A 13,519-nucleotide genomic window follows, 5' to 3' on the forward strand; every position below is an offset into this window, starting at 1 on the left:
AAGGTTTTTCGGCACATTTCCAGAGCCGTGGCTTAGAAATAACGTGTTGGCAACGCGTCCTGGCCCCTCCGTCCTCTCCAGAAAGAGATGGAAGTTGGTGCCATTTTCCGCTTGCCGATCCATTGTGGGCAGGACGAAGGGAGAGAAAAGGACACACACAAACCCATTCTTCTGACATTATCTCTGGCAGGGCCTCAGGACTGAAACACCGCCCGTAACTTTTTGTTCCTCCTTTGTGTCCATGCACAGATGTTGTGGGTGATATTCCTCGAATTCCACGTGAAAATAAAGCCGTTTTTTATCAGTATTCTCCAAGTGTCCAATAGAAATGCAAATTGGCTCTAAGCGGTTAATGTCCTTGGGTGTTTTTTTTTTTTCATTAGCCGTCCAGCATTAACTAGCTAGTCTTTTCTCGGTTCTCTTTTTTTCTCCGTTTCCTTTAAGGGCCATATTTGATGTAAGGGTTCTCTCCCTCCTGGCTTTGTTTAAAGTTGTTTGTTTATTAACCCTTCCAAAGGTCTCCCCTTTCCAAAAAGAAGAAGAAGAAGAGTTGGTTTTTATATGCCGACTTTCTCTACCACTTAAGGGAGACTCAAACCGGCTTACAATCACCTTCCCCTCCCTACAACAGACACCCTGTGAGTTGGGTGGGGCTGAGAGAGTGTGACTTGCCCAAGGTCACCCAGCTGGCTTCGTGTGTAGGAGTGGGGAAACAAATCCAGTTCACCAGATTAGCCTCTGCTGCTCATGTGGAGGAGTGGGGAATCAAGCCCGGTTCTCCAGATCGGACGCCACCGCTCCAAACCACTGCTCTTAACCACTACACCACTCTGTCGTAGTTGGCTTTTCTCCCTCTCATAATACTAGAAAGCGGGGCCATCTGCTGAAGCTGGAGGGCGAGAGATTCAAAACAGAGAAAAGGAAGCATTTCTTCACACAACGCATAGTTAAATTGTGGAACTCCCTGCCCCAGGATGGGGTGATGGCTGCCAACTTGGAAGGCTTTAAGAGGGGAGTGGACATGTTCATGGAAGAGAGGGGTATTCATGGCTACTAGTTAAAATGGATACTAGTCATGATGCACACCTATTCTCTCTAGGATCAGAGGAACATGCCTGTTATATTGGGTGCGGTGGAACACAGGCAGGATGGTGCTGCCTCAGTCGTCTTGTTTGTGGCTTCCTAGAAGCACCTGGTTGGCCACGGTGTGAACAGACTGCTGGACTTGATGGGCCTTGGTCTGATCCAGCAGGGCCTTTCTTATGTTCTTATGATGAAAGGAACCTAATGGGAGTCTTCCTCCCCCCCCAAAAAAAAAACAGTGATGGGGTGGAGCACAGCAAATGGGGCTCTTTTGGCTACCCAAGGAGTCCTCACAGATTTTTAAAAGAGCGGTTCACATTTCACCAGTTTTATTTGTTAAGGATGGAGCCTGGCGACAAGGAGGAGACTTTGGAGGCAGGGGACCTGGGGGGTGGGTAGGGGAGGCATGTGACATTGCACGTTTACTATGTCACTTCCAGGGACAACTGAGAAGTGACAATTGGTAGCTCTAGGAATCACCAGAAACTCTATGGTCAATAGGGTTCCCAACTGCCCGGTTGTGGTGGGCAATTGCCCGCCAATCAATCAGGCTGCCAGGTTGGTTTCCCCACTCCTACACATGGGTGATCTTGGGCCAGTCACAGTTCTCTCCGAACTCTCTGAGCCTCACCTACCTCACAAGGTGTCTCTTGTGGGGAGAGGAAGGGAAGGAGATTGTAAGCCAGTTTGATTCTCTTTTTAAAAGGGTAGAGAAAATTGGCATATAAAAACCGACTCTTGAACACATGAAGCTGCCTAATACTGAATCAGACCCTTGGTCCATCAAAGTCAGTATTGTCTACTCAGACCGGCAGCGGCTCTCCAGGGTCTCAGGCTGAGGTCTTTCACATCACCTACTGTCCTAGTCCCTTTAACTGGAGAGGCCAGGGATTGAACCTGGGACCTTCTGCATGCCAAGCAGATGCTCTACCACTGAGCCACGGCCCCTCCCACTCTTCTTCTGCTTCTGGGCTGGCAAGCCTAATTGGCAACTAGTTTCGTGGTAGGCCTCTTTGGAAACAGGCCAAAACGTCTTCTCTTGATGGCTCTATAACAAATTAAACTCCATTCATTCCCACTTTCCCTGGCTTCTGAGGACACCAAAGACACCAGCACGCAAAACCCGGGACTCAGAAAGCTTCTGTGTGAATATAACCTTGATAAGCTCAGGACCGAAGCAGTTAACTGTGCCCCTGCGAAGAGAAATTTCTTGAAAATCCCAATTCCCATTGAACCCTCCATCCCTTTCTGTGCCGGTCTTGGAACTGAGCCCGGCTGCCCTTCGGAAACAAAGACGGAAAGAGGAGCAATGAACCAACCCAATGTGTTAAAACCCCAGCCATGTCTGTCTTTGAAACTCTCTTTATGTTGTTTGGAAAACTTTAGCGTATTGGGGGTGAGTTAAAAAAACACACACAAAAAACATGGGAGAAAAAGAGAACGGGAATTAAAGGAAACTTTTTTTTTCTTAAAGAGAGCAGGGGACATTAATTAAATATCCCATTCATTTCTCTGGCACACGGTCATCAATCAGAATTCGTATTAGCATGCCCGATGACCCCCGCGACCTTCCTTGGTCCCACCACTGTCGGCATGACGAAACTCCAAATAAGACCACACAGCAAAGAGCCAAGGATTATTTAACAGTGTCTCTTCCTTGGGACAAAGTTGGGAAGTGCACAGCCGAAGTTGCCGCTGTTTTGACTTTCGTGCATGCGGAAGATGGGGATTAGAATGGCGATATCTTTTTAAAAGACCCAGAGTGGCAATATAAGCTATCTCTATAGGGCTAAAAAAAAATCCCTTCCCCAAATTCTCCTCTAACAAACTGGTGTCAAATATTTATCGGCTCAGAAGAACAAAATACTTGCCAAACGTCCCTGGATTTCTGAATTTCTGAATTTGGAAAGTCTAGTTCAGAGTTTCCCAAACTTTTTGAGCCATGGAGCATTTTTCAGGAGAGAAATTCGTCAAGGAGCACTAATTTTCACCTAGCACCTATATACTAAACCGAATGACAGCAGTATTTTTATTTCCAATCTCTTCACGGAGCACTAGGAGATGTTTCGTGGAGCACCAAGTGCTCTGTGGAGCACAGTTTGGGAATCTCTGGCCTAGTTTATGTGTTATTTGTTTATTTGGTTGCATCATTACACCCAAAAATCAATAGAAAAAAGCGACAAAGACTCACTTGGGATCAATCTGGCTTAACGAAAAAGCTTAAAATGCAGCATAAAAGAACTCTGCACAATAAAATGGTATTCATAGTCCAAAATCCCAGCAACACAAAAGTTAGCATAGAACATGCAAACCTTGGGGGTTTTTGTGTGTGTGTGTGTGTGTTTTTGCCGTCAAGTCACAGCTGACATAGCGATCCCGTAAGGTTTTCAAGGCAAGAGACTTTCAGAGGTGGTTTGCCATTGCCTGCCTCTGCGTCGCACCCCTGGTATTCCTTGGAGGTCTCCCATCCAGATACTTGCTGGGGTCAAGGCTGAGAGTGTGTGACTGGCCCGAGGTCACCCAGAAAGCTTCCGTGGCAGAGTGGGGATTCGAACCTGGGTTTCCCAGGTCCAATCCTACACCTTAACCACTCCACCATGCTGGCTTTCTTGGGGGATAATATAGCCCCCCTTTGGGGGGGAAATATTTTACCAGATCTCTGGAAGGTAGGAGGTGATGTGAAAGACCTCCACCTGAGACACTGGACAATCATAGAATCATAGAGTTGGAAGGGGCCATCCAGGCCATCAGTCCACCCCCTGCTGAATGCAGGATCAGCCTAGCTCATCCCTGATAAGTGCTTGTCCAGCTGCTGCTTGAAGACTGCCAGTGAGGGGGAGCTCACCACCTCCCCAGGTAGATGATTCCACTGTCGAACAACTCTTACTGTAAAAAAAAATAAATCCTAATATCCAGCCGGTACCTTTCTGCCTGCAAATTAAATCCATTATTGCGACTCCTGTCCTCTGCTGCCAACAGGAACAGCTCCCTGCCCTCCTCTAAGGGAAGGCCCTTCAGATACTTCAAGAGAGCAATCCTGTCCCCCCTCAGCCTCCTCTTCTCCAGACTGAACATTCCCAAGTCCCATGGCATTTCCTCGTAGGGCTGGGTCTCCAGGCCCCGATCCTCCTCGCTGCTCTCCTCTGCACCTGCTCCATTCTTCCCACATCCTTTTTGAAGTGAGGCCTCCAGAACTGCACACAATACTCCAGGTGCAGCCAGACCTAGAGAGCTTCTGCCAGTGTGAGTAGACATTACCAACCTTGATGGACCCGGGGTCAGCTTTGTGTGTGTGTGTATTCCAACAAGAACACAGTTGTGTGTGTGTGTGTGTGTGTGTGTGTGTGTGTGTGTGTGTGTATTGCAACAAGATTACCAACAGGTATGAAGCTCAATGGGTGACCTTGGGCCAGTCACGCTCTGATCTTCAGAGATCTCAGGAGAGACTTTACCATCACAGGCCTCCAGTGTAGGGTTGCCAGGTACCGCCTGGCGACCAGCAGACTGGGAGGCCAGGGACCCAGACGCAACCGTCGGTATAATTATGGCATCAGTTCTGGGTAAACATGGAAGTGAGGTCACCTTCTTTAAGAATTGCCATAGAGTTTCCGGCAATTCCTAAAGGGGACTGACATCACTTCCTTCTGAGCCAGCATGGTGTAGTGGTTAAGAGCGGCGAACTCTCATCTGGAGAACCGCGTTCGATTCCCCGCTGGAATGAAGCCATCTGGGTGACCTTGGGCAAGTCACAGTCCCCTCCGAACGCTCTCAGCCTCACCTCTAGGGTTGCCAACATCCAGGTGGTGTCTGGAGATCTCCTGCTATTACAACCGATCTCCAGCCAATAGAGATCAGTTCCCCTGGAGAAAACGGCCGCTTTGGCAATTGGACTCTATGGCATTGAAGTCTCTCCTCTCCCCAAACCTTGCCCTCCTCAGGCTCCGCCCCAAAAACCTCCCACCGGTGGCAAAGAGGAACCTGGCAACCCTACCCACCTCCCTAACAAGGTGTCTGTTCTGGGAAGGGGACGGGAAGGCTAGTTTAAACTGGTTTGAGTCTCCTTAAACGGTAGAGAAAATCAGCATATAAAATCCGAGTCTTTTTTTTTCTTTCATGCACCATTAGAACTTCTCAAACATTTGGGGCTTTAAAAAAATTAAATTTTATTATTATTTATTATTTCCATCTGTTACCCCGCTCTTCCCGGCCAAAGCCATTCTCTCCCATCAAACGTGCGTCACAATGTACCGTCTGCCACTGGCTTGAAGGTAACACCCTGTGCCAATGTGGGGGAGCGCGTCGGTGATCCCTTTTGACGTCCGGCTGAGCGGCTTGGGAGTGTCTTGGAGTCGCGGCGACTTTGGAGAGCGCCAGCGAAAATTCGAGCAAAACAAGTAGTGCGCATGGCAACGGCCCTCTTTGAAATCCCGGCTTTCTTTGGAGTCAATGCGCCGGCTTTCGGCGCTCGTCCCTGCAAAGGAGGAATGGAGATAGGGGCTGAAGAGTTGCTGAACAATAGAGCTGGTTTCTGGGGAAACATGGCTCTCGAATATAGCTTGGGCTGCCGCTGAAACCAAGCCGGGGGGGGGGCAGGGGGTGAGAGAGACACATCAGAAAAGTGTCAAAACATTTGGATGACGGGGACGTTTTAAGCCTGGTGTTGAGAAAGAGAAGTTCAGAAGCCATCTGGCAGGGTCTACTTGCTCCATTTCTGCTGGGGGCTCATGGGGGAGAGGGGAAGGAGAGCAGAAGAAGAAGAGTGGGTTTTTATGTGCCGCCTTTCTCTACCTTTGAAGGAGACTCAAACCGGCTTACCATCTCCTTCCCTTCCTCTCCCCACAACAGACACCTTGGGAGGTAGGTGAGGCTGAGAAAGTTTGGAGAGAACTGTGACTAGCCCACAGTCTCCCAGCTGGCTTCGTGTGTAGGAGTGGGGAAACCAACCCTATCCACCAGATTAGAGTCCACCACTAGGGTTGCCAACCTCCAGGTAGTAGCTGGAGATCTCCCACTATTACAACTGATCTCCAGCTGATAGAGATCAGTTCCCCAGGAGAAAATGGCTGCTTTGGCAATCGAACTCTATGGCATTGAAGTCCCTCCACTCCCCGAACCCCACAATCCTCAGTCTCTACCCCAAAAACCTCCTGCTGGTGGTGAAGAGGGACCTGGCAACCCTACAGACACTATACCACTGAGCCACGGCAACTCCGCAACGTTTAACAGCTATGAAGAAGAGGTAAACTAGAGAGCTGAGATGTTTCCATATCACATCCCCTCTGGTCTCTCTCCTCCCCACTAAGAGATGAGGCAGATGACATGTTGTATCGGGTCAGGGTGACAAGCCCCGTCACATCGCGGCCAGTCATAGCCGGTTGATGCTTATCAACACAATTCCTGGCAAGCTGTTTTCTTCTGGGCTCACTGCAGGAAGAGTCAGGGTAGCAGAATTTTCCGAGATCTCAGGAGAGACTTTACCACCACATGCCTCCAGTATAGCGTTGCCAGATCAGATCATATGTTAGAAGTGCAAATGGACTAGTTTAAGGCCTTTTATGCATGGGCTGTATCTCCCTGGTTGGACCTGGGTTCGTTGCACAATAATGTAACCCGATTTGGGGGGAACTGTATGCATTGGCTTGAATGATCAGGGATGAAACTGTGTGCTAATTGAGCCACGAATACAGAAAAGCAGTCTCCTGAGCTTAAATCAAGCCCCACCCTTTTAAATGTTGTTCTGTAATTGGCTTACATCGCAGGGCTCACCGTGAGAGAAGATTTCCTTCCCCCCAAACCCAATTGCCACATAAAAAAGCATTTTTAAGAACAAAAAACAGAGCAATCTGAGAAGGGAGGGGGGAGAAATCCAACCCTTGTTTTTAAAAAGCCTTTCTTTTGCTCAGAAAGAGCTCCGAGGTAGCAGGAAGCACTTGAATCCCTGCCTCTTTACGCACTGCTTTGTGATTGGCTGTGAGAGAAGCCAATCTGTGTTTCCCCCGTTTAGTCAAATGTACACTGCTTTGAGCTGGGCTGAGCTCAAGGGAGAGGGAAAAGTCGGATTAACAGAGCAACGGGAAGACCCGGGTTGGTTTTGCGCCGAAACAGCATCGAGCTACCAAGGAATGGGATATTGCGCATACTGAAAAGTTAGATCCTGGCTGAAACAGGGAATAAAGGAGGTTACAGCAACCATGCATAAATGACTTAAATTAGCTTAGCCTGCCCATTTAAAAGTAGATATGTAGAAATCTGCTGATGTTTTATATGCATGAAGCACCCAGAACAATCTGGGGGTACGTGACACAGCAGCGTCATACGTACCCCCTCGATCTGGGCTGGCGAGGCCTGGCCCGGCCCGACCCAGTGACATTTATGTCGTATCCGGCCCTCGTAACAATTGAGTTTGACACCCTTAATCAGATTCAGACACCTTTATTGGCATAGTAAGATAGCAACAAGGGAGCAGAGTTTGCACCCATAAGAACATTAGAAAGGCCCTGCTGGTTCAGACCAAGGCCCATCAGGTCCAGCTGTCTGTTCACACAGTGGCCAACCAGGTGCCTTTTGGAAGCCCACAAGCAAGACGGCTGCAGCAGCACTATCCTGCCTGTGTTCCACACCACCTATTATAGGCATGCCTAATATTGGCATGCTCCTCTGATCCTGGAGAGAATAGGCATGCTTCATGACTAGTATTCGTTTTGACTACTAGTAGCCATAGATAGCCCTATTCTCATAAGAACACAAGCCCTGCTGGATCAGACCAAGGAGGCCCATCAAGTCCAGCAGTCTGTTCACATTGTGGCCAACCAGGTGCCTCTAGGAAGCCACAAACAAGAGGACTGCAGGAGCACCATCCTGCCTGTGTTCCACCACACCCAATATAATAGGCATGCTCCTCTGATACTAGAGAGAATAGGTATGCAGCGTGACTAGTATCCATTCTAACTAGTAGCCATGAATACTCCTTTCCTCCATGAATATGTCCACTCCCCTCTTACAGCCCTCCAAGCTGGCAGCCATCACCACATCCTGGGGCAGGGAGTTCCACAATTTAACTATGCGTTGTGTGAAAAAATACTTCCTTTTCTCTGTTTTGAATCTCTCACCCTCCAGCTTCAGCAGATGACCCCACGTTCTAGTATTATGGGAGAGGGAGAAACCTCTCCTTCCAGCCGACTCGGTCATATTGCGGTGCTTACTTATTCCCACGCTGCGTCAAAGAAAAGGTTTGCATCGTCAGCTGGAGATTAATTTAAAATGATGCCGGGGTGCCTGGAAACCATTCCTCTCCCGCCCGCCCCCCTCGTCTCCACCAGCAAAATCGAGCCAACGATACCCGGGCAAATCACAACTGTACCCACAGCTTTCCTCCCTGGCCGGTCACCCCACGAATGCCAAGGTCTTCTTGCCACAGCCTTGCGGACGATGCTCACAAAATGTCTTGTGAGATACCGAATTCAATTCCCCCCCCCTTTCCCCCCTTGTTAGCAACCGGCTCCACTTCCCACCGAAGAGCGGCCACTGGTCGAGCTCCGGCTCAGCCGCTTAACTAGGGTTTCTTTTCTGTGCCCGGCCTTTCCCTGCTGTTTGTTGATAGTATTAATAATATGAGCAGCAGGAGACCCTAGACACTTGGGGCCTAGACTGGCCGAATTGTTCTCCGATGACACCAGGCCACCTCTGTAAATTACTCGGTGACCTGGGACGCCGGCAGGTTACCACGATAACTCAAGTGCTTTCGCTTATTGGGTTGGCTTCCCGCTGCTTCGAGGTTTATTGGCCTCCCTCATTGTGAGGAGACGCTGATCTCTGCAGGAGAGAAGGTGAGAGGTGCCACAAAGGTTGCTTTTCAGGTTTCCCAAAGGCATTGAACTTGGGGGTGAAGAGGGAAGGCGGCCCCTCCTACGTGGGGAAACGGCTTCTTCATCTGGTTTGAAGTTATACAATCACAGAGTTGGAAGGGGTCATACAGGCCATCTAGTCCAACCCCCTGCTTAAGGCAGGATCTGCCTAGAGTATCCCTGACAAGTGCTTGTCCAGCCTCTGCTTAAAGACTGCCGGGGAGGGGGAGCTCACCACCTCCCTAGGAAGCCGATTCCACTGTCGAACAATTCTTACTGTTATCCCACCCCCCAATATCCAGTCTTTCCGCCCACAATTTCAACCCGTTCTTGCGAGCCCTATCCTCCGCTGCCAACAGGAACAGCTCCCTGCCCTCCTCTAAGGGACAGCCCTTCAAATCCTTAAAGAGAGCCATCCTGTCCCCCCTCAACCTCCTCTTCTCCAGACTGAACATTCCCAAGTCCCTCAGCCTTTCCTCTTAGGGCTCGGTCTCCAGGCCCCTGATCATCCTCGTCGCTCTCCTCTGCACCCGCTTGATTTTATCCACATCCTTTTTGAATGGAGGCTTCCAGAACTGCACTAAAAGGAGTGATGGACTCTGAATCTGAAGAACTGGGTTGGTTTCCCCACTCCTCCACATGAAGCCAGCTGGGTGACCTTGGGCTAGTCACAGCTCTCTAAGAGCTCTCAGCCTCACCTACCTCACAGGGTGTCTGTTGTGCGGAAGGGAAGGGAAGGTGATTGTAAGCCGGTTTGATTCTTCCTTAAGTGATAAAGTTGGCATATAAAAACCAACTCTTCTTCTTCTACTACTATTACAAGACTTCTCCCCATAGGCAGTAATTCAGATGCCATGTTGCAATGCTGCTGATCAGCTGAAATGAAATACAGGTCCCACCTGGAGGCTGGCATCCCTGTCCCAGGTTCAGTCCCCAGCATCTCCAGTTAAAAAGACCAGGCAGTAGGTGATGGGAAAGACCTCTGCCTGAGACCCTGGAGAGCTATGGAGAGGGGCTACGGCTCAGTAGTAGAGCATCTGCTTGGCATGTGGAAGGTCCCCGGTTCAATCCCTGGCATCTCCAGTTAAAAGGTCAGGTAGTAGGTGATGGGAAAGACCTCTGCCTGAGACCCTGGAGAGCTGCTGCCAGTCTGAGTAGGCAGTACTGACTTTGATAGACCAAAAGTCTGGTTCAATATAAGGCAGACTCATGTATGCACTGTAACCAAAAGTCTATCAGGTATTATTAAGGAAGGGGGAAAGCCATGCAAGAATGGCCAGTATGGCCATACCCTGGGAGGCCAGCAATACAAGTCAGGAATTATTTGGGACTCTCGAATACGGAGCAATAACCGTGTGTGTTTCTTCTCGGGTTGAGCTTTGTGGCGGTTTCCCACTGAAATGTTTTTCCAGAGCACCCCTTCTCCCGCTCTTCCTCGCGGGCTTTGTTTCCGAGAGAAAGTGAGGCATAAGGGGGCAGAGAAAGCCATGCTTACCTCTGGAGACTTTGCATTTATTCCCGCTAAGAAAGGGGCAATTGCTTTGCGGAGCATTGTCCGGCCACATTAGAGAGAGGATTAAGCCTGGTACATTCAGCTATTCTAACAGATTTCCTTTAAGCCTTCAATGGCCTCCCTTCTCACATTCCCCTGAATAATCACATTAGTTTTGTCATTAAAAGGTTTCTCCCTCCCCTCCTTTCCTGGCAAATGCTTAAACCGCTTACACCACCCCAAAGGGGTCGCATACATTAGGGGAACAAGACAAAACGGAAGGGATTTCCCCTTCTCCCTGCTCTCTTCGCTCTGGCGATGGAACTAAAAGGGTGGGGGTTTTATGAATAGGAGGCTGGAGAGGAGGGGGGGACAACAGATTGGGGGTACCGGTTGGGCCAAGTTATTGAACACCTGAAACCCCAGGGCGGGGGCATAAGGAGGCTAGGAGGACCACATGTGGGAGAGCCAGTTTGGTGTAGTAAAGACCAGTGGTTTGGAGCAGTGGAGTCTGATCTGGAGAACTGGGTTTGATTCCCCACTCCTCCACACGAAGCCAGCTGCGTGACCTTGGGCTAGTCACACACTCTCAGCCCCACCTACCTCACAGGGTGTCTGTTGTGGGGAGGGGAAGGTGATTTTAAGCCAGTTTGAATCTTCCTTAAGTGGTAGAGAAAGTCGGCATATAAAAACCAACTCTTCTTCTTCTTCAATTGTAATGCAATTGTGCCCCCTTCAGGAAGTACATCAGAATAAAAATGCACATGCAGTTGTACTCGTGGAATATTCACTTTTTAATAAATTTTGCACAGAAACCAATTCTCTGGAAAGGCAGTGAGAAACCAATTGTTTAGGCCTGAGGCCCTATATTTTATTTATTTTTATTTACTGTTTACACCCTGCCTTTATCCCCCACGGGGACACAAAGTTGCTTACATCATACTCCCGTCCTCCATTTTATCGTCACGACAACCCTGTGAGGTAGGTTAGGCTGAGAGCGCGTGAATGGCCCAAGGTTACCCAGGGAAGCTTCCATGGCAGGAGTGGAGGGTGGAATTTAGCAAGAAGAATCTGCAGGGCCACAACATCATGACAAAAAAGGGTGGCTGGTTTGGAACCGTTTGAAATACAGATCTGTATTTTACAAGTATTCTCCCCCTACTCAAAACTTAGTTTCTCCTTGTGTTGGGTTAGATTCAACGGAAACCTCAAAAATACTCCAAGGTCTTGTCCAGGTGTGGGTTTTTGTGGGTGGGGGAGTTTGTTGGTGAAAATTTATGAGAACTTAAGGCAACAGGTCTATAGATCAAAACAGGTGCCTAGTGCGACTTTAAAAGCTTAGGTTGGAATAAAGATGAGTTTGATTTACCATTAGGGCTGTGCAAAAAAAAAAAAAAAAAAGTAAATTTCAGGTTCAGGTTTATTGTGCCCGATTTTTTTTGGGAAACCTGAAATAAGCCAAATACCTATACCGGTAATGGGGGGCATTCGGCTTATTTTTCGGGTTTCCTGAAAAAAATTGCCCCTGGGGGAGGTCATTTTTCAAGGTAGATCCCCCAAATTAACAGCATAGCTTGAAGGGACTGTCCTTGCACAAACCTCAAAGTTTGGTGAAGATTGGGCCACGGGGGTCCGATTTTATGCGGTTCGGAAGGGGTGGCCTCCCCTCCATAGACCATCTTTGTGAAATTTGCAGATTGTCTATAAAAGAGGGGGCAACCTCTTCCGGCCCCCATAAAATCGGACCCCCCTGACCCAATCTTCACCAAACTTCGGGGGTCATGCAAGGAGAGTCCCTTCAAACTATGCTGTGAATTTGGGGGCTCTACCTCCAAAAATGCAACCCCCAGGGTGTACTGACCTTTTTAGACTTGTTGTCAGTAATGGCCGCCGGTCTGCTTCCTCCCTCCCTCATGGTTGATTGCAAGGTTGCTGTTAATTATGCAAAATTGAGTTTTCCCACACTTGTAATGGCCGCTTCCTTCCTTCCTTAAGAACTAAAAATGTAGTATACAACCACTAGGCAAAGACATTTAAATTCACAACAGAAAGGAGAAGGGGAGATGTCGCTTTGAGAGATCAGTTTAAAAACAAGATCCATTCCAGTAGTAACCAGGTAACAGGTTGGGTATGCCACTCAACAGTTTTTAGATAATCCTACTATGCTTAATAGAATCTATTGCCGGATTAATCACATCAGTGGATACAATAGGAAGTCACAGAGGAATGGCTCAACCAATCAACATCTGTAAGAACTTCACAAAGGAGAATCCAGTGGGAAATTGCTGAGTGAGCATTCATCAAAAATTAAATCATACCAACAGGTCTGAGATGGATGGCCTAGGCTAGCCCAATCTCATCAGCGGTCTGAGATAAAACTTTTCTCCCTCTCACATAATGATAGAGCTCAGCCCCCCCCCCCATGAAATTGACAGACTAAATCCAGACTACAGGAAGTACTATTTCACACAATATAGGTAGATGTCTTGTGGAACTCATTACCACAGGATATATTTATTTATTCATTTTAATTTATATCCTGCCCCCCCTTCACAAAGCAGCTGATGGGGGAAAGCCAATGATAGACCTACTAGCCATGGACATCCAGGCAGCACCTCTGACTTAAGTGGCAGGATGCCTCTACTTCACAGAGGCTGGGAAGCAGTCAGCAGGCGGGGGCCATGGCTCAGTGGTAGAACATCTACTTGGCATGCAGAAGGTTGTGGGTTCAATCCCTGGCATCTCCAGTTAAAAAGGGCCAGGCAGTAGGTGATGTGAAAGACCTCAACCAGAGACCCTGGAGAGGCATGGGAAGGGGGTGTGGCTTAGTGGAAGAGCATCTGCTTGGTGTGCAGAAGGTCCTGGGTTCAATCCCCGGCATCTCCAGTTGAAAAGACCAGGCAGAAAGTGATGTGAAAGGCCTCCGCCTGAGACCCTGGAGAGCTGCTGCCAGTCTGAGTAGACAATACTGACTTTGATGGACCAAGGGTCTGATTCAGTACAAGGCAGCTTTATGTGTTATGAGGAAGAGGGCATTTGTTTGTGGCATCTCACTGTCCCCTGCTGGAAACTGGATACTAGGGAGGCCCTTGGTCTGACT

General features: G+C 48.7%; 1 non-coding gene across 1 annotated transcript; it reads left to right on the plus strand.

Moving 5' to 3' along the window:
* Window positions 1-13,233: 13,233 nt before the first annotated feature.
* On the plus strand, window positions 13,234-13,305 carry TRNAT-GGU (transfer RNA threonine (anticodon GGU)). Its single transcript has one exon. It is a non-coding gene; the product is annotated as a tRNA-Thr (tRNA).
* The last annotated feature ends 214 nt before the right edge of the window (window positions 13,306-13,519 follow it).

This window comes from Euleptes europaea, chromosome 12 (assembly GCF_029931775.1).
Source record: "Euleptes europaea isolate rEulEur1 chromosome 12, rEulEur1.hap1, whole genome shotgun sequence".
Lineage (NCBI taxonomy): Eukaryota > Metazoa > Chordata > Lepidosauria > Squamata > Sphaerodactylidae > Euleptes > Euleptes europaea.